General features: G+C 39.5%; 1 long non-coding RNA gene across 1 annotated transcript in view; it reads left to right on the top strand.

Moving 5' to 3' along the window:
* The window catches only part of LOC126075909 (uncharacterized), a 267,435-nt gene that overhangs the window by 212,930 nt on the left and 26,537 nt on the right, over positions 1–27,968 (top strand). The window contains exon 2 of the long non-coding RNA XR_007517351.1: positions 9,061–9,146. This is a non-coding gene — a long non-coding RNA (uncharacterized LOC126075909). The remainder of the gene's footprint in view (positions 1–9,060; positions 9,147–27,968) is intronic.

A 27,968-nucleotide genomic window follows, 5' to 3' on the forward strand; every position in this document is an offset into this window, starting at 1 on the left:
AGGGGGTGGTTCTATTCTGTCGTATAGGGTTGCTATGAGTCAGAATTGACTAGACCGCAACAGGTTGATATGAAATTTGGCTAAGAAGCCCAGAAGGAGCCCTAAGGATTTCTCCTATACCTTATCTTCCCTGCTTCATGTTGTGCTGATGAAACTAAATATATCAAAAGGGTTTAGGATTTTTACTAGCTGTAAGTGAAAGAATCAGCTGATTTTGTAGATTCTTTCCTTTAAGAGACTTTTCCTGGTCAGTGAGGATTGCTTGAGGTAATTTCTCTCTTGGAATGGGAGAAAGTATTGAGTGGAAGGAACGGTTTGGAACAACCATCTTCTTAAGATTTTATTTTTTTATTTTGGGGTGTTTAGGAGAGTGGCATTGGTGGTTCAGTAGTAGAATTCTTGCCTCCCATGTGGGAGACAGGGGTTCGATTCCCAGCCAGTGTAGTTCATGCGCAGCCACAGCCTATGTGTCACTGGAGTCTTGTGTGTTGTTATAATGCTGAACAGGTTTCAGCAGAGATTTCAGACTAAGTTGGACTAGAAAGAAAGGCTTGGTGATCTACCCTATGGTTTAATCTGCAACCAATCAGGGCAGTGGCATAGGACCACGCAACATTTTGTTCCACTGTGTGTGCATGGGGTTGCCATGATTTGGGACTGACTCGACAACAGCTAAAAACAACAAATGACACAAATTCATTTTCAGACCAGGAATAGACATTTGGATTGTCCTTATCTTGCTTTCAAAAGGTAATGGATAATTTTAGGAATGTAAAACCTTAAGACAAATGAGGATGGGAGTGAGGAAGCTGTTCATTTCAAGCAAAGTGAAGATAATATTTTAACAGTTGGCGCCATGTGTTTATTAAACACTTATCAAGAGATAATCAATGTGCTAAGCTCTGGTTATAAAATGGTGAACTCCTTGTCGTTGTGAAAATTACTGACCTTAGATTTTGAAAATGTCATCTTTTCATTCCTTCCTGCATTCCAGTGCTGCTATCTGGGATTATTTCCTTCTACCTGAAAAATTAATCCTTTTAGTAATTTTATTTTTAATAATATCAGCTGTGAGAAAGAAAATTTCCATTCTTTAAAGCCACCCACTTGTGATATTTTTATCATGGCAACACTGGGTCACTAACATAGCAGGGGAGGAGAGAACATGGAGACTTGTGCGCCAGCTTCTAAACTGTTTGGCCAGGAAGTGATACACATTACTTTTGCTCACAACCTATTGGTCAGAATTAGTCACATGACTCACGTAACTGTAAAGCGTCCGGAAATGTAGGACAACACGTAGACTATTTTGGTAAGCATTATTGTCTCTGCCATTCCATCTTAGCCTATAAAGTAATTACCATTAAAAAAAAAAAATTGCCATTGAGTCGATTCTGAGTCATAGCGACTCTATAGGACAGAATAGAAGTGCCCCACAGGGTTTCCAAGGAGAGGCCAGTGGATTTGAACTGCTGACCTTGTGGTTAGCAGCCAAGCTCTTAACCACTATTACTATTCCTATTTTACGTATGGAGACATTTGAGGCATAGGGAAGTTAAGGAAGCTAATAAATTGCAGAGCTAGGACTCAAATCCAGGCAATTTGGATACTTAAGCACTATGCTATACTGTGTAGAGAGGAATGAATGGTCAGTTTGCTTTCAATCTTGTCCTTCCTAGTGAACAGACCCATATAGTGGAGACTTCTTTTTACTTCAGCTTCCCAGAGTAAGACATCAGGAAGAGTTGAGTGGGGTATGCCTTTTGCCCTTTTTGGAAAATGAGCAAAATAAATTATTTTCCATGAAATCTTTCTTAATTAGCTAAAACTGACCTTCCTTTGCTCCGAACCCTCATTGCACTTGCCATCAAAGAGAAATTGGGGGATATTAATTTTTTCATAATCCTTAATATTCATTGCTCCCCCGCCTACCACATTTCTTTGATATGTATAATTGACATGTTTTCTATCTTATATGTACAAGTTTAAAGCCAAACAAATGTGGCTTTAAACTTCCCTTTTAAGCAGCTATGGCTCCTAAACTACTTCTTTCTAGGTGTCACTGTTCACACATTTGGGGTTTCATTGTTTCCTTCAACAAGTAGTTTTGAGTGCCTACTTTGTGCTACTCACTGTGGTGTGGGTGTAGCAGTGAACAAGATTGCTTAGTTCTTCCCTTCGTGGAGTAAAAGCAAGATCAATAAATACACAAATAAATATATAATTACTTATTGTAACTGTTCCATGGTTGATTTCCTCAACTTAATGGCAATTTCTTGAAGACATGAAGCACAACTCTTACTTGTTGAGTTTTCCTATCATACTTGGTTGAACTCCGAGTAACTCTTGGTTGATTATTAATTATCTGACCATTCACATAGAAGAAGAAATTTTAGGTTTAAGGACTTCTTGGGAGGAGACCTCTGAGACGGAGATGAATTCTTCCTTGGGTCTGACTTCTGCCTTCCCACTTAGGAAGACCTTTAGGTTTTTGATGTTGGTTCATGACGTGGTCAAAAGTTAATTTATTCTATAACAGAATCTGTGTTCATCTATGAAATTCAAGGTATTATACTGAAGTCAGAGGTACTATTTTCTGTAACCAACTGAACTTATACAGGTGAGTAATACAGTTTCTAATGCAGTTAATAGTGCTGAGCTAGCACAGTGCTGGTTCCTTGTCAAAGACCCCTGAGCAGTAACTTGTCTAAAATAAGCTAAAGGGCCCTTTTAACCAAGTTAAGGTTTTCTCTACTTTCTGACCCCTGAACAGGGTGGTTTTATCTTATATTCCAAGACGACATCACTTGTGTTATTATACTTGGGACTTGGTTAAGGGAACTTTTATTGGACTTCAGCCTTTCATGCTGTCTGGAATTCTCTTGTCTTGTTATTTAATAAGGTTAAGGGCTGTATTGATCTTAAAGTGACCATGTGACCCCTAACCCAGCAACCTGCTGAGAATAGCTCTGAGTCTTTGGCAGAAGGAGCTGTGCCTTTTGATTGAAAGAATGGACTGACAGTACAGCCCTGGAAGGAGGAAGCTGGCAGGAAGAAAATAAGGCGATAACCCTGACTGTTCTCCTTTTTATGCCAACGAACTATTGAGTTAGTGTAGGAGCCTTTTCCCTGAACAAGGTAAAAACCAAAAAGCTCATTGTCATTGAATTGATTCTGACTTATAGGAACCGTATGTGACAGAATAGAACTGCCCTATTGGATTTCCAAGGAGCGGCTGGTGGATTTGAACTGCTGACCTTTTGGTTAGTTGTTGGTTAACCACTATGCCACCAGGGCTCCTGAACAAGGCAAGTTCCCCTAATAGAAATTTTTCTATACACCCACGCAAAACACCTAGATTTTTGGCCTTCTTTGCTTTTAAATTAGGGATATGTCCTGATAAAAGGAAGCAGTTGCTTCCTAGGATGTGGAGAACACTGTTGCCAACACTTTTTTTAATGTAAAAGGTGGACTAGAACATGGCCTAGTTAGAATTTTTATACTCAATTCGTAGTTAAGACCATCCCCATTGCCAAGAATATAATTGGAAAGTCTATGAATATTTGTTATTGTTTGTTTCATGTAGGCAAATGTCAGTCCATAGATGTGTTGTTAAAATTGTCTAAATTACTTATTAGCTTCCTGTTACTACCGTAACAAGTTACCAAAGATATAGTGGCTTCTTGTTGTTGTTGTTAGGTGCCATTGAGTCAGTGCTGACTCACAGCAACCCTATATACAACAGAATGAAACATTGCCTGGTCATGTGCCATGCTCACAATTGTTGTTATACTTGAGCCCATTATTGCAGCCACTGTGTCAATCCATCTCGTTGAGGGTCTTCCTCTTTTTCGCTGACCCTGTACTTTACCAAGCATGATGTCCTTGTCCAGGGACTGATGTCTCCTGACAACATGTCCAAAGTATGTAAGATGTAGTTTCGCCATCCTTGCTTCTAAGGAGCATTCTGGTTGTACTTCTTCCAAGACAGGTTTGTTTGTTCTTTTGGCAGTCCATGGTATATTCCATATTCTTTGCCAACCCCACAATTCAAAGGCATCAATTCTTCTGTCTTCCTTATTCATTGTCCAGCTTTCACATGCATATACTATGGCTTGGATCAGGTGCACCCTAGTCTTCAAGGTGACATCTTTGCTTTTCAACACTTTAAAGAGGTCTTTTGCATTAGATTTGCCCACTGAAGTGCATCTTCTGGTTTCTTGACTGCGCTTACATGGGTGTTGATGGTGGATCCAAGTAAAGTGAAATCTTTGACAACTTCAGTCTTTTCTCCATTTATCATGATATTGCATATTGGTCCAGTTGTAAGGATTTTTGTTTTCTTTATGTTGAGGTGTATGAACTACACCTCAACATAGTGGCTTAGAACAACACAAATGTATTATCTAACAGCTCTGGAGGTCAGAAGTCCAAAATGGGTCTCACTGGGCTAAAATCCAGGTGTTGGCAGGGTGCACTGTTGTCTAAAGGCTATAGGAGAGAAACTGTTGCCTTGCCTTTTCTTGCTTCTAGAGGCTATCTGCATTCCTTGACTTGTAGCCCCTTCCTCCATCTTCAAAGTCAACAGTTTTGGGCCAAATCTTTCTCACATCAGAACCACACTCTTCCCCTTTTAAAGACTCTTGTGATTACATTTTGGAGTCCTTGGGTGGTACATACAGTTAATGTGTTTGACTGCTAACTGAAAGGTTGGAGGTTCAAGTCATACCTGGGTTCTCCCATCATGCTTGGTTGAACTCCTGGTAACTCTTGGTTGATTATTAATTATCTGACCATCCAGATAGGAGAAGAAATTCTAGGTTTAAGGACTCCTCCTAAGAAGGTTCCTTCATACCCAGAGGTGCCTCAGAGATGTACTTCTGAAAAAATTAGCCATTGAAAACCCTGTGGGGTATGGTCCTACTCTGATATACATGGGGTTGCCATGAATTGGAATCAACTCGAGAGCAACTAGTTAACAATTACTTGTGATTGTATTGGACCCAGATGGATAAGCCAAGATACTCTCCCTATTTTAAGATCAGCTGATTAGCAACCTTAATTCTATCTGCTACTTTAATTCCCCTTTGCCAGGTAATCTAACATAGTCACAGGTTCTGGAGATTAGAATATGGACACTTTTGGGGGACCATTATTCAGCCTACCATACCTCCTGTATAGAAAAATGAAATATAATAGCCATAGGATTAGGTGGACTTTTCAGTATTTTAACATTTTTTTTGATAATGTCAAGTCCTGCATCCTAGTTGTGGATTTTCATCTGTTAACTAAGGAGGAATCACTAAATTTAAATTACCCCAAAGTCAATTCATTATCATTTGACAATATTCTCAATTTTGCAACTTGGACAATTAGACATAAGCATTGATTATCAATCAACTATTTCATGAAATTAGAAACTGCTGGTAAATTACTTGACTCGACGGCAGTGGGGTTTTGGGTGGGGTAAATTACTTATTGATTATATAAGACTGTAATGTGATTGTTTTACCTATTTTGTGGGTCTTTGCACTAACATTAGGATAGGGAAAGATCTAAACTTGTTTCTGATATGACTTAGTCCTCCACCTCCAATTCCCAATAGGCTACTGCTTTGAATTTCTGAACTTTGAATTTCTGATATGTTGCTTTGAATTTCTGATCCAATCCCCAAGACACATAGACTGGAATCCTTGGTGTCATCTTTGATGTGCCAAATTGTCTGTTTTAGGTCCCAGGGCCCCGACACCCAAGATATCCCATTTCCCTGATATTGCAATAACCTTCTAATAATTTGCTCTAATTCCAGTCTTTTATCCCTCTTTTCTATCCTATACACTTCAGCTAGAAGAGTTTTTTAAAAAACACCAGTTTCAGAAGTTATTATTTCTTGTTGCAATATGTATTAGCTGTGTGAATATTTGTTATTTTTTGTTTCATCTGGGCAAATGTCAGTCCATAGATGTGTTGTTAAAATTGTCTAAATGACTTTATTAGCTTCCTATTACTACTGTAACAAGTTACCAAAGATATAGTGGCTTCTTGTTGCAAAATTAACCTTCCTATAAGACTATGAAAACATGGAACTAATACACAGTAAGTACCTCCAGGGTTGTTGTGGGAGGCAGGTAAAGTAGCTGATTACATTAACCATTTACCTGGTGTAAATGGTTAATGTAATCAGCTACTTCCTAACTGAAAGTTTGGAGCTTTGAATCTACCCAGAAGTACCTCAGAAGAAAGGCCTGGCAATCTGTCACTAAAAAATTAGCCATTGAAAACTCCATGAAGCACAGTTCTACTCTGACACACATGGTGTCACCATGAATCAGAATCAACTCTATGCCAACTGGTTGTTGGTTAGGTTTGTTGTAAGGATGAAATGAATTTTGTGTAAAGTACTTATAACAGTATCAGGCATACATTAAAGCGTTCAACAAATATTTGTAGATATCATTGTGATTATCATTAGTATTGCTAACATAATAACCAGTGTGAATGTCCAGTGACTCCAGGCCCAATCCTCACATGGGGATACAGTGACTTCCACCCTCCTCACTTCCCCTCCATTTTACCAGTGTTCATCACCTACCCAGAAACCCTTGTTGTTATTGTTAGTTGCCGTTGACTTGATTCCAACTCATGGTGCATCCAGATGTGTAGAGTAGAACTGCTGCATAAGGTTTTCAAGGCCTTTCAGAAGCAGATTGCTAGGGCTTACTTCCGAGGCAACTCTGGGTGTGTTTGAACCGCCAACCTTTTGGTTAGTAGTCCAGCACTTAACCATTTGCACCACCCAGGGACTCCTTCCGCAACCTTTGTTATTATTGTGTGCCGTTGAGTAGATTTTGATTCATAGTGACCCTATGAGACAGAGTAGAACTGCCTCATGGGAGCAGATCTCTTGGTTGATGGGTTTGAACAACAGACCTTTCAGGTCACAGCCCAGTGCTTAACTGTTGTGCCACCAGTACTCTTTTCTACAACCATTAGACTGAGAAAATGTTATCTGGTCCTGGGCAGGAAGGGGTGGGAGCCTTGCTTTATCTCATCAGGACTTCTCAGCTGCACTCCTTTTGGCCCCGAGCTTCTGAGACCTAAAAGGCCAGGGTTTGACCTTCAAAAAAAAGCTGCTTTTCTGCTCTAACAGCCTTTCCTGAGTTTTATGCCTCGCTAAATGAAGGGAGTGCCAGAATATAAATAAAGAAAATGCCAGGATTCCTCTTTCTCCCCCTCCCCACCAAAAAAGACAAAAATCCCCAAATGCTCACATACACACTCATACAAACCAGTTGAATTATTAAACTCTTATCTGATTTAAGAAATGCTTTGAATAATGACAACAACTAACATCTGTTAAGATCTTTTTATGTACTGGGCGCTTAGGCCCACCACCCAGATGGGCCATCTTATTTCCAGTTCTTTTGCATGGGTTCTCTGTATCTATATGACATCTGGCTTTCTCCCCTGACTCTGGATTTGCATTCCCACCTCTGAGCCTTTATTTCTGCCATTGCCCCTGCTGGATTGCCCTTCTTTTTCTTGTCCATTTGTCCAACTACTTCCCACTTTCATGGCCCATATGTAACACTTTTTCCAACCACCCTAAAGCCCAGTGGTCCCTTCCTTGGCCAGGCACTGTGGGAGAAAAACATGAAGCAAAAGGGAAGGACCCTGCTGCAGAAAACTTAACCAAGGAAATAAGACCAATGCAAGACACAGTAGAGAAAACTCTACAGTACTGTTAACTTCTGGGGTAAAAATCACAATTGCTGCACAAGGATCACCAAGGCATTGCCAAATAAACAGTTACAATCCTAAACCAGCATGTGTATAGAATTGGCCAAGTTCTTTTGTCCTCAAGGCAGCATTCTGTTATTAACTTATGAACCTGTTTAGGTCATTCTATGTAAATTAGTTCAGGAGCTTCCCACTTTTGGAAAAGCTGATATATACAAAATAAGATTTATAAAATATTTTAGGTCATGATTATTTCCACCAAAAGACTTACTGTAAAATTTCTCCTATGGAGCAAAGTTCATTTGCTAAGTAGGTTTAAAATATGAGTTGATTCACAAAATTGTTTTGTTTGCACAGAATTTCAGGACAAATAGCCATCGTTTTACCAGATAGCCTGGAGCGCCATGAGTTAATGGATAACTGCCAGCTGCACTTAATTCATTCCCAGACAGTAGTTTAAGTTTTGGTAGAATGTGTTAACAGAGCTTGTCCAAAAGATAATTAACTGTTCATAGTCATCAATTCGATCATGCTTGGTGTAGCCTCACAGCTATCTCTATTCATTTATGACTCTATTTATGAATAACGAGTCATTACAAAAAGAGTGAACCAACAGAAAGAAGAGACCTTATAATTTAGATTGGCTGTCCCTAGAGCAGAGTCCCTGCATAGTGCAAGTGGTTAACATGCTTAGTTGTTAACTGAAAGAATGGAGGGTTGAGTCCACTCAGAGGCGCCCTAGAAGAAAAGCCTGGCAATTTACTTAAGAAAAATCAGACACTGAAAACGCTTTGGAGCACAGTTCTACTCTGATACGCATGGGATCACCGTGAGTCAGAAGTGACTCGTTAGCTGCTGGTTTTGGTCCCTGGAACAAAGGTTCTTAATTAGGATTCTTGAATCATGGATGATCTTGAACAGTGGCAATTGTAAGCCAAAACTTGTGTATATGCGGGTGCTTTTTGGGGAGAGAGGTCCCATAGGTTTGAGGAGATTTTTCAGAGGGGTCTATGACCCCTCAAATGACTACTCATTGCCCCAAGGATTAGCTTGAAGAAGGTCCATGGTCCTCCTTGATTTGTGTCACAATCTTGTGTATCAGCTATACCTGGGACAAAGCCAACTAGGTACTCAACTCTCAATCCCCTTTTACCCTTCCTCACCACATCCACACCTGTTCTGTATTCCAACAAATGACTATTTTTGCATTATCCCCAAATTTGCCTATTTGGATCCTGAGAACTTGACATTATGATGAGTTTCATTAAATGCATTTTCTTCCTATTTTGCCTTTTGAAGCGTATCTTCTTATTTTCACAGGGACCAATTTGGATTTTGTACTTCATGACCATTTGAGTGCCTTGAGAGGGATCGCCACACAGCCATATTTGCAGTTGTATATTTGGGTGAGCTGTATGAGTTTCTCTGCTCAGAGTATTTATTGGTGGTTAGTTAGTTTTTGTCAGTGCAATTTTATACAGCATGACCCCTCTGATGCCAACTTATTTAGTGAGCATGATATTATTTTTTATTGTTTTTGTTGGTTTGTCTTTGCTATAATTTATTTCGTTTTGCATTACAGGTTGAATTACTTAACAGAGAGTGTAATTTGTATAAATTTTTGTGAGCTTTGTCTTCATCATAAAAGAGAAAATTGCTCTAAAAAAGAGCAGGGAAACAACATATTGTAGAATAATTAATGAAAGGGAAACACCTTGTTAGGATATATTGTGATAATGAATGTTAACTATTGAAGTAATTAAGCCTATTTAGTAGGATTTTATGTTGTTTTAAAATAAATGCCTGTCAGTTTGGAGGCTGGGAACACAAAACTTTTTTTCCATTAATATTGAGTGTAATAACATTTTCAAGAAATAGCCTTACAGGTTTATGTTCAGGAAAAAAAAAATATCTCTGTAAGATGGTATAAGACTGTGTTTTATCTACAAAGGCCCTTTCCCAGTATTGCCTGACGCAGGGCTGTATCTACCACCTATAGTTTTAGGGAAATTGCAGTGTATGTGATTCTCCATCACAGGCACGTGACATTTTTTGTTGTTAATTATGTGTCTGAAAAACTCACTGTTTAAACGTAGGTACCAAATGAAGTAATGCAGATAAATTGTTGTCTTTCAGAACTTTAGGTATGGTAAGTTTCCTCTGACTGTAGAAAGTCCCAATTTTCATCAGTATTGACTGTTGTTGTTATGTTGTTAGGTGCCATCAAGTTGGTTTCAACTCATAGCAACCCTATGTACGAGAGAAGGAAACACCGCCTGGTCCTGCACCATCTTCACAGTTGTTGCAGCCACTGTGTCAGTTCATCTTGTTAAGGGTCTTCCCTTTTTTTTTTTCTGACCTTATACTTTACTAAGCATGATGTCCTTCTCCATTGACTGGTCCCTCCTGATAACATGTCCAAAGTATATGAGACGTAGTCTCACCGTCCTTTCTTCTAAGGAGCATTCTGATTGTACTTCTTCCAAGACAGATTTGTTTGTTCTTCTGGCAGTCCATGATATATTCAATATTCTTTGCCAACACTATAATTCAAAGGCAGCAATTCATCTTTGGTCTTCCTTATTCATTGTTCAGTTTTCACATCCATGTGAGAAAATTGAAAACACCATGTCTTGGGTCAGAATGCACCTTAGTCCTTAAAGTGACATCTTTGCCTTTGAACACTTTAAAGAAGTCTTTTGCAGTAGAATCCTTCAATATTGCAACTCAAGGCTTGAATTCAGTTTTTTTCTTCAGTTCTTTCGGCTTGAAAAATGCCAAACATGTTCTTCCCTTTTGGTTTTCTAACTCTAGGTCTCCTTGAGCCACCCTTTGAAATCTGTTCAGCTCTTTTACCTCATCATTTCTTACATTTGCTTTAGCTACTCTATTTTCAAGAGCAACTTTCAGAAGCTCTTCTGACATCTATTTTGGTCTTTTCTTTCTTTCTTGTCTTTTTAATGACCTTTTGCGTTCTTCATGTATGATGTCCTTCATGTCATTCTGCAACTCATCTGGTTTTCAGTCAATAGTGTTCGATACATCAAATCTATTCTTGAGATGGTCTCTAAATTTGGGTGGGATATACTCAAGCTTGTACTTTGACTCTCGAGGACTTGTTTTAATTTTCTTCAGCTTCACCTTGAACTTGCATATGTGCAATTGATGGTCAGTTCTCCAGTTAGCCCCTGGCCTTGTTCTGACTAATCATGTTGACTTTCACCCTCATCTCTTTCCACAGTTGCAGTTGATTTGAATCCTGTGTATTCCATCTGGCTAGGTGCACATGTATAGTTGCCATTTATGTTGTTGAAAAAGGCATTTCCAATGAATAGGTCATTGGTCTTGCAAAATTCTATCATGCAATCTCCAGCATCGTTTCTATCACCAATGCCATGTTTTCCAACTACTAAATCTTCTTTGTTTCCAGTTTTTACATTCCAATCACCCGTAATTGTCAATGCATCTTGATTACATGTTTGATCAATTTTAGACTTCAGATATTGGTAAAAATCTTCAATTTCCTCATCTTTGACATTAGTGGTTCATTTGTAAATTTGAATACTAATCGTATTACCTGGTCTTCCTTATAGGCATATAGTTATTATACTATCACTGACAGTGTTGTACTTCAGGATAGATCTTGAAATGTACTTTTTTGATAGTGAATGCCACGCTATTTGTCTTCAATTTGTCATTCCAGGCATAGTATGATTGTCTGATTCAAAATGGCCAATACCAGTCCCTTTCAGTTCACTAATGTCTAGGATATCTAGCTTCAAGTATTCCGTTTCATTTTTGATGCCTTCCAATTTTCTTAGATTTCATATTTCATACATTCCACATTCTAATTATTAATGGATATTTGCAGCTGTTTCTTCTCATTTTGAGTCATGTCAACTGAGCCAATGAAGGACCAGAAAGGTTTACTCCATCTACATCGTTAAGATCGACTTTACTGTGAGGTAGGAGCTCTTCCCCAGTTGTATTCTGTGTGTCTTGTATCAGACAATGTTCTGCTGTTATTCATAAGGTTTTCACCGGCTAATTGTTTTCAAAAGTGGATCACCAAGCCCTTCTTCCTGGTCTATCTTAGTCTGGACCCTCTGCTAAAACCTGTCCAGTAATGGCTGACCTTGCTGGTATTTGAAATACCAGTGGCATAGCTTCCAGCATCGCAGCAACACACAAGCCACCAAACTGTGTTTGTCAGTATGACAAACTGACAGACGTGTGGTGGCAGTGTTGACTAGAAGTGCCAGAAAATATATGTGTCAATCTATGGGACATGTTTGTTTATATGTGTGTATACACATAAGAGGTGGTTAGCTTAGAAGGACCAAGGAGAAGCAGAAAGATTACTATTGGCTCTGTCTTGCTGCAGGAAGATTTTGATAAATGCTGTTTACTCTTGTTGAGGGTCTGACTCAGGCCTTCCCGAGAAAGGTCATTAGTGACATCCAACAAATCACTTTTATGTTGTGGCTGATGTGAAAGTCAAATGGAACTTGTTTTTAAAAGTCAGTCAGACTGAGGCTCTCTGTAAGTCTGGTTAAAGTAACTTTTCCCAAACATACCAGTTTCTGGGCTAAAAAGCCATGACCATGAGTAAAAGAAATAATGAAACAGAAAAGACCTGGCTTCAGTAAACGCTATGGGAATGCAGGCGGGGAGGAGGAGTGCTTTTCAGGACAACACCACCCTTCCAAAGCCAGAACTGTGTGGGCTCCTTCAGTTCCATCTCAACAATGTGAACACTTGACACAGAGGCTGCCAGCACGGCTGGACGGAGCCTGCTAGGCAATAACTGCTAGCTCAAGCATAAAGACAGAAGGGAATTGAAGTCCGTGATTAGGAAATTGAAGACTGGCTGAAAACTTGAGATTTCCTGTACTTAGCTGGGGGGACTTGTGAGAGATTTGATTAGAATGCACCAGAGAGGCCAACCCCTTTGTCTCTCTTGTCCCCATTGGACTGAAGTGGTAGGGTGCATTCCAGTGCCCTTATTGGATTTGTCTCTAAAGCTTTAAAGCATTCACAAGTAAAATTCCATTGATCTGAAAGGTCAGGAAGGGGAGGGAGAAGGCATTACAGGTTTAATTTCCAGCTCGGGGTGACTTCCTAATACTTTACCTCCATGACTCAGTACCTCATCCATAAAAATGAGTGAAATGAATGTACAAGAAGAAAAGAAAGATAAAAGGAACACTCCTCAGAATCAATATTAATGATAAAAACAAACACGCTAAGTACTTCCAAAAGAAGTTATTAAAAAGGGATATTTTCAATATTATTTCCACTTAAATCCTGTACAACTTATTTCTATAAATAAGATTTAAAAACAAGACAAGAAATTGTACACAGTAGTAAGTTATGGTCAATGTCAACATAAACATTTTTTTTAATAAAGGGGAGGGGAAGCTATGATTCCAGTATAGCTTATGGAGCCACACAATAAAATCCATATATCTAAAAAAAAAAAGAGGCAGAGACGAGGGTTAAATTGGGTAGGTTGGCATGCCAAGAAATAGTCCATGCAGGTAACTCCTCGTGTGGCTGCTGGAAGCTATGTGGCAAGATATGAGTGGGGTGTGGTAAGCTTGCTTTCCCGTCTCTGAGAGCCCCGATGACAATGGAGACGCTTTCCTCTTCACCTCTGTGAACTCTCTCAAAGTTAGCCCTTTGATTAATTCTGCCAATTTAGTGTACTGCCAGAATCATTTTGATTTAGTGACATTTTAAATCCATCTCCTGTGTTTTCCTCTACCTTCAGCCTAAAGTTAGCATAGCCAGATCACTTTGATGTACAGTTGCCCTGTGTTTCTGAACCTCCGTGTCCCAGAGAGGCCCCTAATGTGCTGCATCTGATTTTCCTAATATAGAATAAGGCATTGCTGAAGCACTTCTGTGATGGAAACCATTTTACATAGTAAATACAAATGACAGCACTCTGTCCTAGGTCACATTTCATATTTAACATCAATTTCATATGCCAGCTTTCCTTTCTTTTCTCTCTCCACTTGGTACTTTCACGTCAGGATTCTTTCCAATTATTTTCAGCTAACTCAGTTTCCACATTGGTGATGGCGTAGTACTGTTTACATCCTGACAGCCTATTTATAACAGGGATATTCATGGTCAAAATGCTAGAAAAAAAATGAAAAGGCAAGGAAAGAAGGTGTGTGCACTGCATAATTAGGTCCCTAATGCCTAATTTTCTTGCGGTTGCCCAGCACCTTACTGGCTCCTATTAGTGGCTAAATACGTATGTATATTTTTCAATTGAACAATTTCACGTGTGGATGGAAACACCAGTGACCAAAGTTAAAAACAAAAAAACACAGATTCCCAAAATCATTTTTAAAATTAGTTATTTCTGAATTTTAGGTGGCAAAGATATTTGTAATCTGTTAGTCATGAGCACTAAGTCAGAGAAAGCTACATTCTCCAATTTGTGAACTATCTGTGTTCATTCCATATTTCTTGTTGGTAATTATAAGCAATGGGAACAATTTCCTTTTTTAATTTAGTCAGTGACATTGTCAGTATTGTTTAATACTATGTTTTCTTTCTGGGTCATTTCTTTTCATATTTTACCATGCTTCCTTACTTCCAGTCCCATAAATCAAAAACTTTAAAGTCATTCTATACTTCTTTCTTTCTCTCACCTCCACATCCAATGGGCCAAAAAATCCTGTTGTCTCTACCTTCGAAATATCCAGAATACGACCTCCTCAACCACCTCCACTGCTACCATCAGGGTTCAAACCACCATCATCTCTCATCAGGATAATCGCAGTGGCCTCCCAACTGGTCTCACATTACACTTTTCCTGACACAGCAGCCAGAGTCATTCTTCAAGGTCCTTTTAAGTCTGATCATGAAACTCCTCTGCTCAAAAACATTTATGACTCCTTGTCTTACTTAGGGGAGCCCTGTTGGGGCAGTGGTTAAGTGCTCATCTGCTAACCAATAGGCTAGTGGTTTGAACCCACCAGCTGCCCCACAGGGGAAAGATGTGGCAGTTTGCTTCCATAAATATTTACAGCCTGGGAAACCCTGTGGGGCAGTTCTACTATGTCCTAGAAGGTCCCTTTGATCAAAATTCAGCTCCACGGCAATGGGTTTAGTTTTGGGTTTTGGATCTCACTTGGAGTAAAAGCCAGAGTCCTTACAGTGGCTGAGGATCTGCCCCACACTGCCTCTTGGACCTCAGTTTTTCATTTCTACAACCTTCCTTCATGTCCCTCTTCCCTTCTCCAGCTCTTCTCCAGCCACTTGGTCTTGCTTGTCCAGGAATGCACCCTCCAGCCTTGCACTCACCGTGCCTTCTGCCTAGAGTGATCTTTCCACAAATATCTCTGTGGCTGGGCCCCTCACTTCCTTCCAGTATTTACTCAAATGCTACCTTCTCCATGAGTCTTCCTTCAATCATTCTATTTCAGTTGGTTCCCTCCTGACATTCCCTAGCCTTGCTTTATTTTTCTGTGTATTACTATCACCATCTGACATACTTTGTATTTTGTTTATTTATATGCTTATTGTGCATCTACCCCTCCTGAAGGTGAGCTCCAAAAGAGCTGAGGGTTTTGGCTGGTCTCTTCCCTGCTGTACTCCTGGAACTCTGCAGGAAATGGATTCATCAAAATATTAGCTAAATCAGTGCAACACTTCTCCTCTGTGTTGATCAAGCTACAATGTTTATCTTGATTAATCTGTCTCTTAACAAGCCAAGTAAACTGTTTCTTTGTGTAATATAGTACTTGTAATATGTACTTAAAAGTATATGACAGAGACATTCCACCAGGCCTGTACTCCTCAAATGAATGTAGTTCTCTGTGTAATTACTTTAGACTTCTTGGAAATCAAACCTACTGATCTAGAATTGTATGCTTCTTTATCAAATTGCTATTTATTTAAAAAAAAAATGATTAGTACTCTATCACCTCTCTGAGCCCATCTACTCAGATCCACTGTACATAGAAGCCTAGAAGGAAAGCACACTGCCTGGGAATAAAGGAGAAAAAGATGCAGTTGATTAGGAAAGTGGTGGTGGAAAATGTGGTTATGATAGTATTTGCCTGGGTGGAGTAAACCAGCTGTAATTGATCATTTATCATAAATAAGGGACATTTCAATTTTTAAAAATTAATACAATATGTAAACCCTGAAGGATATTATTTAAGTAGTGACATCAAATGTGGAATTTTGAAAAGGATAAGCACAAAGTTTTTTCTGAACATTTGTTGGCATTATTGACAGACTGGGGAAAGCTGTAACAATCTTCCTCATAAACAATAGTGACCAAAGAAAAGTGGACCCTTTAAAGGGTTGACTGCTCTTGAAAGCTCATTAAGGTACCAATTGCATTCCAAAGCCCATTAATAAGCCTAATTAATGACATCCTGTTTCAGTATTAATGAGACAACCCTTTGGCATGGTCTTATGCTCTGCAGCGAAAGAACAGTGAAATGTAAAAATAAACAAATAAAATAAATGGATAATGCTTTCCTCTGTTACTCAGTTGAAGAAACTTTGAAATCACCTGAGTTTGCTAGCTGAAAATGCTGCAGTAGAATTAATTGCTCATGTAGGTTAATTTCCCTTTCCCTTTAAGTTGTTGTATACATGAATGCATATATTTATACATATATACATAGAAGAAGTACAATCAGAATGCTCCTTAGAAACAAGAATGACGAGACTTCATCTCACATACTTTGGACATGTTATCAAGAGAGACCAGTCCCTGAACAATGACATCATGCTTGGTAAAGTAGTGGGTAAGTGAAAAAGAGGAAGACCCTCAATGGGATGGGTTGACACAGTGGCTGCAACCATGGGCTCAAGTATGGCAAGGATTGTGAGGATAGCACAGGACCGGGTGTTACATTCTGTTGTATGTAGGGTTGCTATGAGTCAGAATTGACTCGATGGTTACCTAACAACAATAACATGTATTTATACTTATGTGGGTATTGGAATATACTCAAACATATGTGTATGATAAATCTAGGAAAGTGTTTTATTTTGTATAGAAGTATTATTAGGTGTACAATCAGCTGGGCTATGCTTATTTATTTGTAAAGTTTTTTGGGTATATGGTATTTTTGGAAGTTCATTTTAACTTCCTTTTTAAAACACTAATTTATAGGACCTGTACCACTGTGTCTAGTGTTTCCCATTTTATTTAAAACAATGTTAAATTTACTGTTTTTTGAATATCATGATAAAGAACCTGTGGTAAAGTAGATTAATTAAAAACAGATATAAGACAGATATTAGAAAAATGACTTTTTTTTTTTGTATTTATATAAGTTTTCCATTCAAGTCATCACCAACTAGTAGTAGTCAGGTTCATACCTGTGCATAATATTTCGCATTTTATGATAGAATGAGTGTTACAGATCTGGTCCCTTCCAACTAGGGAATTACATTTATATCACAAAATGTGTGACAGCAATGGAGCTGAGCATAGAACAGACTGACGACCTTACTGACTCAATTGCAAACCCAGAGAGTGTCACATTTAGAATTTGAGAAGGAGCTAGGAAGGCATGGAAACCAAAATATGTAGCCATTTGAAACACATTGAAAGGCGTTTCTTCATTCTGTTTTTGTTTCCTCATAATGTTTTTTGTAAGCATCCACATTTGGAGCTAGTGCCTTGGCAGACGTGTATATTTTTCTTTGCAAACCAAAACTACTTTTAAAGAGGTTGCAGTTATGCTAAAACAAATGGAAGTCACACAGGATGCGTTCCAACCCCATCTTTGTTACTTAATAGTTATGTGACCTTGGGAGAGTAAATTTCTCTTTGCAACAGTTTCTTCATTTATAAAATGAGGATATTAATAGCATCTACCTTAAAGATTTGATATAAGGATAAAACGAGCAAATATTTTTAACATGCTTAGAACAGTGTCTAAAACATAGTAAGCTCTATTAAGTGAATGGATGGGCTTTTGAGCCAAACAGATTTTAAATTTTTGTTCTACTATTTATTAGCCATATAATAAGTTCATATAACCTCCATCAACTTTGGTTTCCTCATCTGAAAAATTGAGGAATTAATTTCTGACCCCTAGGATCTTTGTGCAATATCACTTATTAGAGTGAGAAAAAATTATGTCTTCAGTACTCATACTGTTGGAAAAATTTGTAAAAATGGCTCATCCTCTATTAAAAAACAAACAAACAACAAACCCGTAGCCATCGAGCCAATCCCGACTCATAGCAACCCTACATGACAGAGTAGAACTGCCCCACAGGGTTTCCAAGGAGTGACTGGTGAATTCAAACTGCCAACCTCTTGGTCAGCAGCCGTAGCTCTTAACCACTGTGCCACCAGGGCTCCTCATATTCTATTAGTAGGAGTATAAATTGGTGTGACCGTTTTGAAGGACAATTTGTGAAGATCTATCACCCTTTTAAACGCACATAAGGTTAACTAGCAATTTTACTTCTAGGAGTTGATCTTATTGATAAGTAACAACATATGTTAAAAGATACTTACTGTACTGTTTAGTTATAGTAAATAATTTGGAACAACGTAGATTCCCATTAGTAGGGAACTAGTTAAACAAATGATAATAAATCTATACAATGTAATTATATGTAGCCATGAAAAGGAGTGAGATAGATATACAGATATGCAAAGATGCCCAAGATATATTATTATATGAAGTAGCTATATGCAGAACTGTATGATAAACATGATACACACACATAGTAAGTATATATAAACATAAAATGTTGTTATTGTTAGTCACTGTTGAGTCGGCTCTGATTTACGGTGATATTATATATAACAGAACAAAACGTTGCCCAGTCCTGACCATCTTCATAATCATTGGTATGTTTGAATCCATCGTTGTGGCTATTGTATCAGTCCATGTCACGGAAGGTTTTCCTTGTTTTTGCTGACTCTGTACTTTACCAAACAGGATGTTCTTTTCTGGCGATTGATGTTTCCTGATGTCCAAAGTAAGCAAGCCAAAGTCTTGCCGTTCTTGCTTCTAAGGAGCATTCTGGTTGTATTTCTTCTAGGCTGATTTGTTTGTTCTTCTGGCAACCTATGGCATATTCAATATTTTTCACCAACACCACAATTTGAATGCATCAGTTCTTCTGTCTTCCTTTTTTTCATTGGCCAGCTTTCACCTGCAAATGAGGTGATTGAAAATACCATGGCTTACTTGGGTCAGGCACACTTTAGTCATCAAAGTGAGATCTTGGCTTTTTAAAACTTTAAAGAGGTCCTTTGCAGGAGTAGCTTGATATGCTTCACCAACTTAGTACACAGATGAACATATCTTTCCTGTTTTTCCCACTACCTGACCTAATGAAGTATCCAGGAACTCCAGGGTTTATGTAGTTCAAAGAGGGCATGTCAGTCCAGCTCCCAACACCAGGGGGTGCCAGCCCAGTGGAGCCTGATCTGTCCAGTATTAGCGTTGTTTCTCAACTTCTGCTCTATAAAGTACTGACTGGACCTGGCACCAAGTGCCAGGTGACACTTTACATGCATGCTGGGATGTCACACTCATCCAGGATCCTGGGAAGCTGTGATGGCCCATGTTGGTGCCGTAGATGTATAGATTCAACCATTATTTTCCAAATCACAAGTTGAGCCTTAGCCATGTTACCTGCCAGAAGCCTCAGGCCATGGTGATGAGCTGATGTCCTTTTGCCCTTTTGATAAGACCTTGGTACCGTTTCCTGATGGACTTCTCAGCCAGCTTGTCAGTTTCCCTAACATCAGAGAGAGATTGGACTCTAGATCCCCTCTTTCTCAGAAGGCAATGGAGACAGGCATCCTTTTCCAAACTGATCCACCACTTCTCCAAACTCTGCATACCAGGAGTAGAGGTGGCTTTTGCTAAAGTACACATCCATGAATTGGTCCCAATACACTCTCTTCCCTTATGAAAATATTGGCTTTGTATTTGTATAACCATAAGCAGCCGCTTTTTCTTCAAAGTGACTTTCTAAACCCATTGCTGTGGAGTTGATTGCAGCTCGTGGCAACCGTACGTTTCAGAGTAGAACTGTGCATAACGTTTTCAATGACGTAATCTTTACAGAAGTAGATCACCAGGCCTTTCTTCTGTGGCACTGCTGGGTGGATTCAAACTGCCAACCTTTCAGTTAGTAGGCTACCACAAAGTATTTGGACCACTCAGGGACCTTAAACATCTGCCTGTTTAGAGAAATTGGTGATAACTTGGGGGACATGGTTACTTCTCTGGGCCTTACTAGGTACCTCATTTTATCTGAGTATTTATATATCTTAGGAACAGACAAGTTTTTATGTATTTGTTTGTTTGTTTATTTTTGATGCATATATGCATAGAACTTTCCTGGAAGAACAGTAAAGAAGTTATTAATACTGTTTATCTATGGGGAGTGAGAATGGAGGTTAGAAAGACTTTATTTTTCACCTTAAACCCTGTTGATTTGCTTGGATTTTTAAACATTTTACTTTTGTAATAAAAATAAAGCTAAAATTTAAAAAAAGATTTTTATGAAAATGAAAAAATATATGTATATTTCCCAGCATATAAAAAATATTAAGAAAGGATTGGTTCCTTTTCCCAGCTAGCACTGGCATTGCTGCAACCCTATTATCTGGGCAGGGAAGGCTGAGCAGGTCAAAGTTTTTGAATATTGGTGAAAATGTTTCTTAGGAGTAGAAATATAAAAGGAAGGTCAGAAAAGACTTGTTTCTCAGTAGGCCAGTGTGTATGGGCACTGTTTACCAGAGTCTCTGCTCACAGGGCTGCCGTATACTCATGTAGGACATGCACCGAATAAGAGTGTCATATCTAAAGGTACGTTCACATCGCAGACGTAGTAAACTGGTGTATTTATCACTACATTTGCTTGGTAGCTGCAGTCCCTGGATAGTACAAATGGTGGACACACTCGGCTGCTGACTGAAAGGTTGGAGGTTTGAGTCCATTCAGAGATACCCCAGAAGAAAGTCATGGCAATCTGCTTCCGAAAAATCAGCCATTGAAAACTCTATGGAGCACAGTTCTATTGTGACACACATGGATCACCATAAGTTGGGGCGGACTCGACAGCAGCTGGTTTTGTCTGGCAGTTACAAAAAGTGTCCTGTTCAAAAAAAAAAATTATTGTGACAGTTTTATAACAGATGCAACTAAAGCACACAGGCCCTGCTGAGCGGGCTGCAGCTCTGCTGGCCCACTGACAGAAGGAATCATGTCCAATAATGTTGTAGGTGGCCACGCCTCTGCTCTTCTCTGTTTTCTGTTCACCTCGTGGTGTGCTATCAGGTGCCCCTGGATCCCTCCTCAGGGAGGAAGTAGGATAACACCAGAAGGTAGCATGTATTCCCCTCTTCCCTGAGCCTTCTCATTCTCCATCAGGGACCCTTCAGAATTACAGAGTGGGTTTATTGTCATTTTCTGTGAACCAAGATAGAAGCTATCTTGCAGTCTTTCCTTATATCATAGTGCTCTTAAGTAGGGTGAGACTGGGTTTAAACTAGATGGAATTTTTGCACCTTCTAAGATAAAATTCTTGACCTTGAAATTGTATGGACTTTGAATGACAGGGAAACTCAGTGGGAACTAAGGACTTTTGCTTGACTTTATCATTTTTGTGTATTTGTCGAAACTAAGAACTGTTGTTAAGGCACTGCTTAGAACTTTCCAAGGCATATTTTTTTAAATATATTAATGTGTTCATAAATATCTGTATATGTTATTTAACTTTAGAGTCAGTTCATTTGTAATGTAAGCATTGATGGCTGTGCTGATGTGTTCCAAGTGCAAACTTTGGTACTCAGGCCCTAAAGGATGAAGTGCTACATAAATATCTAAAGCTTATGTAATGAAAGGAGTACAGTTCTCGGGGTTTGCCTGTGCAACTCTGTTAGCCTTAAAAAAAAAAAAAGCCTTATTCAGGTACAATTAAATCCTGTGGTAACAATGCCCCTGAGTAGGATGTTAAATAAAGAAATGGTTAGATCAGCTAGGACTCTTCCAATGGTAAGGGTTAAAAACCCACGTTAAGCTGGCTTAAGCAAAGAGGAAATCAGTTGGCTCCTACAACAGAAAAGTCCAGAAGCAGGGATGGCTTCAGGACTGGCATGATCCAGGGGCTCAACAATGTAATGAGAACCTAATCATTTTCCAGGTGATTTTTATTCTTGGGCTTTATATACCAGCAAAACAACTGTGAAAAGCTCTGGACATTTGTGTCCCCAGGTTCAAGTCCAGCAGAAAAGAGCATATGCCTCTCCCTCAGTTTTACTGCATCTCCTCTAATTAAGATTGAGTCATGTGCCCATTCCTGAATTAATCACTGTAGTCAGGGAATATGATCTTCTCATTGGCCAGGAGTCAATCACATGCCCATGTCAGGAGCCGGGAGTAGAGCCAACTGTACTGTAAACTCATAGTACAAGATGGACGGAAGGGCTGGTTCCCCAGAGGAATGTTGGGATATAGATAATAAGAAGAGATACTGGAGGCAAAAAGAAAAAGTCCCCACTCAAAAGGTAGAGGATACTAACCAGAGAGAGTGGGTAGTCTAGACTTCTGGATGGACATTCCTCTCTAAGTTGTATAAGAACTAAAATAAGGAGCAGAAGCAGGCATGCTTTGGGCGTGTATGATGCAGTGGTGTTATGCATGTCATCTTATTATGAACTTGTTGTTTACTTAAAAAAACCATTGCCATCGAGTCGATTCTGACTCATAGAGACACTGTAGGACAGAGTAGAACTGCCCCATAGAGTTTCCAAGGAGCACTTGGTGGATTTGAACTGCCAACCTTTTGGTTAACAGCTATAGCTCTTAACCACTACACCACCAGGGTTTCTGATTCACTTAAATCTCAGTGGACTTTGTAACTAGATCTGATGGAGAGCACATTCAATATTTAGATTTTTTAAATGATTTTTGTTTTTAACCTCTTTATTTTTAATGTCAACATTTGCTTTTTCCCTCCTAATTATATGTCTTTGTAGAAAGCTTGGAAAATACCATAGAAAGGAAAGAACAAAAATTACTCATACTCACTACCTAAAGATTTTCACTATTAGCATCTTAGTGTATTTCCTTTCTTCTGTTGCTCTGTTTTGCATTAAAAATAATATGAATGATTTAGAAGAGTCAATGAAACAGTGGCAATTCTGGACTAGGAACTTGGTATCTCGATACAGAGATTCAGATATAAAATGTTTCAAAGGCATTTAATGTATGAAAACAAAACTCAAAAGACAACTGCATTTTCTTATATTGTGTTCTGTCCTGCAGGCAAGACATTATTCTTTCTCAGGATATGAAAGGTTATTTCAGTGATATTGGCTTAAATCAAAAGTCAGGTCAATCTGTCATATGTCCCTGAGTTTTCCAATCAACAGGATTTACAATATTATTAATCACATTTTTATGTCATTTTACCAGTTGTAGAGGTCCTGGGTAGGGCTCCTATGAGAATATACAGTGTGTCACACATTTTTAATACACTTGATATGAGGCCTTCCACAGAGCTCCTCTCCGTTCATATTGGTGTACTCTTACATTAAATCATTTTAGAATAACATGAAAGTTAAGCAAGGCAGAATTCTGCTTTTACTTCTCTCAATCCTCTTTCCTCCATGCCAGTGGAGACCATATTTAATGAAAGATTGCTTAAGAGCAGGCCTCCGATGGCCCAGTTTCCCAAATGCTTGCAAAGGCCGTGGATCCCTTCATTTACTGAACAAGATGCAACTTCATGTGTTCTTTTCACAAGATTGTATACTAATGCCCTATGGTTCAGATGTTCTTTTCAGTCTGAATTACTATTCCCAGTGCACAGTGACCAGTTAAACAGAGTCTATAAATAATGAATATTCAAATTCCGCTACAGCAAAGTTCACTGGTAGCTCCTGGTGCCCTGAATGTTTCAACCTCATTTCTGTTCCCGGATATTTATTGCCACCTACTCGAATGCTATCCCACTTCTAGTTTTTTCTTCAAGGTTCCAACAATTTCCATCTACTACTGTTGTTATGTTGTTACATGCAGACAAATCAATTCTGACTTTCAGCAACCCCGTGTGACAGAATAGAAAACCGTAGGGTTTTCTTGGCTGTAATCTTTACGGAAGCAGAGTCTCTGGGTGGGTTTGAACTGCCATTCTTTTGGTTAGCAACTGAGCGTTTAACCATTTGTGCCACAAAGGAATGTTAAATTGGAAGTGTCCTAAAATGACATCTAATCATAGCATTTTTAAACAATTAGCATTCACTTTTTTCCCTCCTCACACTTCTCAGAATATGGCTTCACCATCACCTGCTTGGCCATTCTATAAAATTCAAAGTCACACTAGACTTCTTCTCCCCTGCTATATCCATCCTCCACCAGCTCCAAACCAGCTGGCCTAAAGTTCTGCCAATCCAATGGCCAAGTGTTTTAAATCCCTGTCTTTCCCATTTTCTTGTTTCTTCAGTCCCACTGACACTGCCTTCCTTGCTTGGAGTGAAGTGATCTTCAGCTTCATTTTCCTGTCAGCCCAGCCTGCATCCTTCTGTTGCCCCAGTTGACGTGTACCCATTTTCCTTAGCTACCTTCTCCCCTCTCCGTGTTTTGCAATGACTGCAGTTCCCATGTCATAGAGAAAACAGAAGCCACTGATATGAGCACCACCAGTTGCTCTTGACCCAAGGTAAAGAACAACCTCACCCTTCCTTTCTTCCTTCTCACCATGTGTCCTATCTAAGGCTTATCGCCCTGCTTGTACCTCAGTGCTGCTCTCTCCTTGCCTTTCTTGGAGCTTATCCTATCACTTATCCAGTTTCTTGCCTGTACTGCAACCTCTCTCTTGCTCTAGTCAGTTGTTCTACTCAGTAAAAAATATGTATAGTGTGACTACTCTGTGCCTACAGTGGACGTTTGTTATTTTTATCTGCCTTACATTAACTCCCTCACGTCTCAGCATCTACTGTTTGGGAGAGGAGGGACCATACTACCCTAATTCCATGTCCACGTGTTCAGATGGGGCTGACCCCATTCACCTCCCGGTCTCCTGGCCAAGGCATCGTCTAACCCTGATTTTACAAGACTCCTTTGAAAGAAGTTTTCCCCCTCCATGGGGGGTGCTAAATCAGAGCTGCTCTTGGTCATTTTGCCAGAACTTTATTAAAGCCTGTTTGAGAGTGAGGTTCACACAGAGAAAAGCAGAGCTGAGTGGAGGGCAAGAGGCAGTTCCTGGAGACACTGTGGGGTGCCTGGATCCTGCTGTGTCTGCCTCTGATTGACGGAGCCAATACAGTCCCTTCTTTCCTTCTGTCAGTTTGAATTAGGTTTCTGTCATTTGCAAGCCAGAGTCCTCACTAATATAGAGCCTGTTGGCATTTAGACATACTCAGTCTAGTAAAAAATCCTTTCTTGATCCCATGTCTCACCTTCAGCTGCTGTCCTTTGTCTTTTCTCTTTTGTAGCTAAAATTCTGTGAAAAGTACCTTACAATAGCTATCACAATGCCCTTGCTTTCAACTTATGTAATCAACTGCAAACTGATTTCTGCCCATTCTACTCCCCCACCCTGCCGATATTGCCTTCACCAAGATTCCCAACTCTCTCCTTATCAGGTTCTGAGGCTGCCATGTTTCCTTTCTCTCCCAGAAGTGTTTTACATATTGCAGATTATGTTACTTTTCTCTGTGCCCTCTTTCCTCAGCTTCTGTGTCATCCCATTTCTCCTTGTTCTCCTTCAACGTCTCTGGCCACTCTTGTCAGTCTCCTTAGTGGGTCTGTGATATCTGGGAAGCTCAAGATGCTCTCCCAGGTCTACTTTCCTTTTCAATCTACACATTTCCCTGGGTGACCTTATGTAATTACTCCTATAGCTTAAATTGTTGTTGTTGGTTACCATCAAGTCAGCTCTGGCTTATGAGTGCAGAGTAGAACTGTACTCCATAGGGCTTTTAAGGCTGTGGCCTTTCAGAAGCAGACTGCCAGGCCTGTCTTCTGACACGCCTCTGGGTGGATTCAAACTGCCAACCTTTTGGTTACTAGTTGAGCACTTAACCATTTGTGCCACCCAGGGACTCCTATGGCTTAAATTACCACCTAAATATTAATGACTCCTGTGTTAGTTAATGCTCTCTGGGTTTCCACAGACAGAAGCCCAACACAAAGTGGCTTAAGTATGAAAAAGAGAATCTCTTGGTTTACCTACTGGAAACATCCAGTGTTTGACCTGCTTCAGGCCTGACTACATCCATGTGCTCAAACAATACCATCCGAGGTCCATCTCTTCTCTCCATATCTGGGGCAGGTCTTTTCATATCCACTTAGCAATCCCAGGTAAGAATGAGTTTTCTTCCCATTGCCAGGAAGGATTCTGATTGGTCTGACTTGGGCATATACCCATCCCTAAATCAATCCTTATGGCTAAAGTGATGAGTATTCTGATTGATCAGGTCTTGGTCACATGACCACTCTGTAGTAGCAGGGGAAAGGGATGTTGTCAGCTCCATCTGAACTATATAAAAGAGATTCTCTGAAGAAGAGGGTCCTGTTACTCAAAACAACTCCCAAGTCTAGAATTTCAACCTAGATCTTTCTCCTAGACAAGATGCCTACATACCCAACTGCCTACTTGACACCTTTTCTAGGATGTCTCAGGAACCTCAGGTTCAACTTAATTCATCCTCCCTCACAAACATGCATTTTCTGCCATGGCCACTCCCTCAGGAAATTTCCCCACATCCGAGCGGTTGCCCAGGCCTGAGATCAGAATCATCTTTGTTTCTTCCTTCGCTTCCTCACCTTTCCCAAACCAATTTTTGTCCATCATACAACATAATATTTGTAATTGTCCCAGTTCTTTTTATCTCCATCGCACACCTTTGGCTCAGGCCGCTATAATGTCTAGCCTTGATGGATTACAACAGCCTTCTCATATAGGAATTTTAATAGGGCCTTTCTGCCTTCAGCTTGACAGCCCCACTGTCCAATCCATTCTCTACACTGCAGGCGGAAGCGTCTTTTAAAAAGTTGATCATGCCATTCACTTGCATAATAAACATGAATGCCTTACCGTCCCTTCAAGATTAAATCAGAAATCTTCAACACATTTTATAAGCCCATTCATTATTTTGGGCTTGCTTATCTTCAACAGCTTTATTTTTTGTCATTCCACTCACTCTGAATCCCAGCTGCACTGAAACTGATTTCAGTTCCTCAAATGCAAGAAGCTCTATCTTATCTCTGAGTCTTATATCTTCTCTTTCCTCCCTCCAGAACACAAACCCCTCACCTCTTTCCCTAAAGCTTACTGATTCTTTAAGTCTCAACTTCCTCAAAGCAGCTTTTTTTGACTCTTTTAGAGTCAAAGCCCCTTCTCCCTTGTGCACTTCCGCTATCGAGTATGGAAAAGCAAAATAGTCCCTTTCTCAGCTTCTCTTGAAGTGAACAGTGGCCATCTGACAGAGTTCTGGCCTATGAGAAGGAAGTGGAAGTCTATGAGGGCTTCTCAGACAAAAATGAATAGAAGCTATAACACTACCCTCTCTTCCAGCTATGAATATATACATGATACCTAGAGTTGTAGCTATCTTGTGGCCATGAAAGTCCTACAAAAAATACCAGACCTCTCATTTTAAAGCCACTCCATAAACACCAGAAGCTGCCTACCTCCTGACTTCGTATTACATGAGAAAAATAAACCCTATATATTTAAGCTGCCATCATTTGGATATTTTTCTTACTTGCAGCTGAAAGCATTCCTAATTGACATAGTACCCCTGCCATATGCTCTAATTTGTACACTAACCTCCCCTCAGGTACCATTTATATTTAATTATAATTTATTATTTAATTATCTATCTTCCTTGCCATAATGTAAACTTCAGTATATAATATCTAGGACACTCCAAACCTGGCAAAGTGCCAGGAACCTGGTAAGTGATTAATACTTGTTGAATATCTTAAGGGCCCCATCTCCTCAGTAGCTGCAGCTCCTTAGGACACTAGAATAAACTTAAAGGAGACTAAGCTGACTGAAGAAATTTACAAAACTAGCTTCTGCTCATGCTTTAGGTCTCAGCTCAAATGCTGCTTTCTCAGGAATGCCTACCTTATGCCTCCTCTTCTTTTGGGGTTAGAAATTCAAGTGCAAAACAAGAAGCATAAATAAGTGAGGTTGGATGGTATAAGCAAAAGGGCATCTTAAGCTGTATTCTTCCAACACAGACACTG

The sequence above is a fragment of the Elephas maximus genome, chromosome 4 (assembly GCF_024166365.1).
Source record: "Elephas maximus indicus isolate mEleMax1 chromosome 4, mEleMax1 primary haplotype, whole genome shotgun sequence".
Taxonomy (NCBI): Eukaryota; Metazoa; Chordata; class Mammalia; order Proboscidea; family Elephantidae; genus Elephas; species Elephas maximus.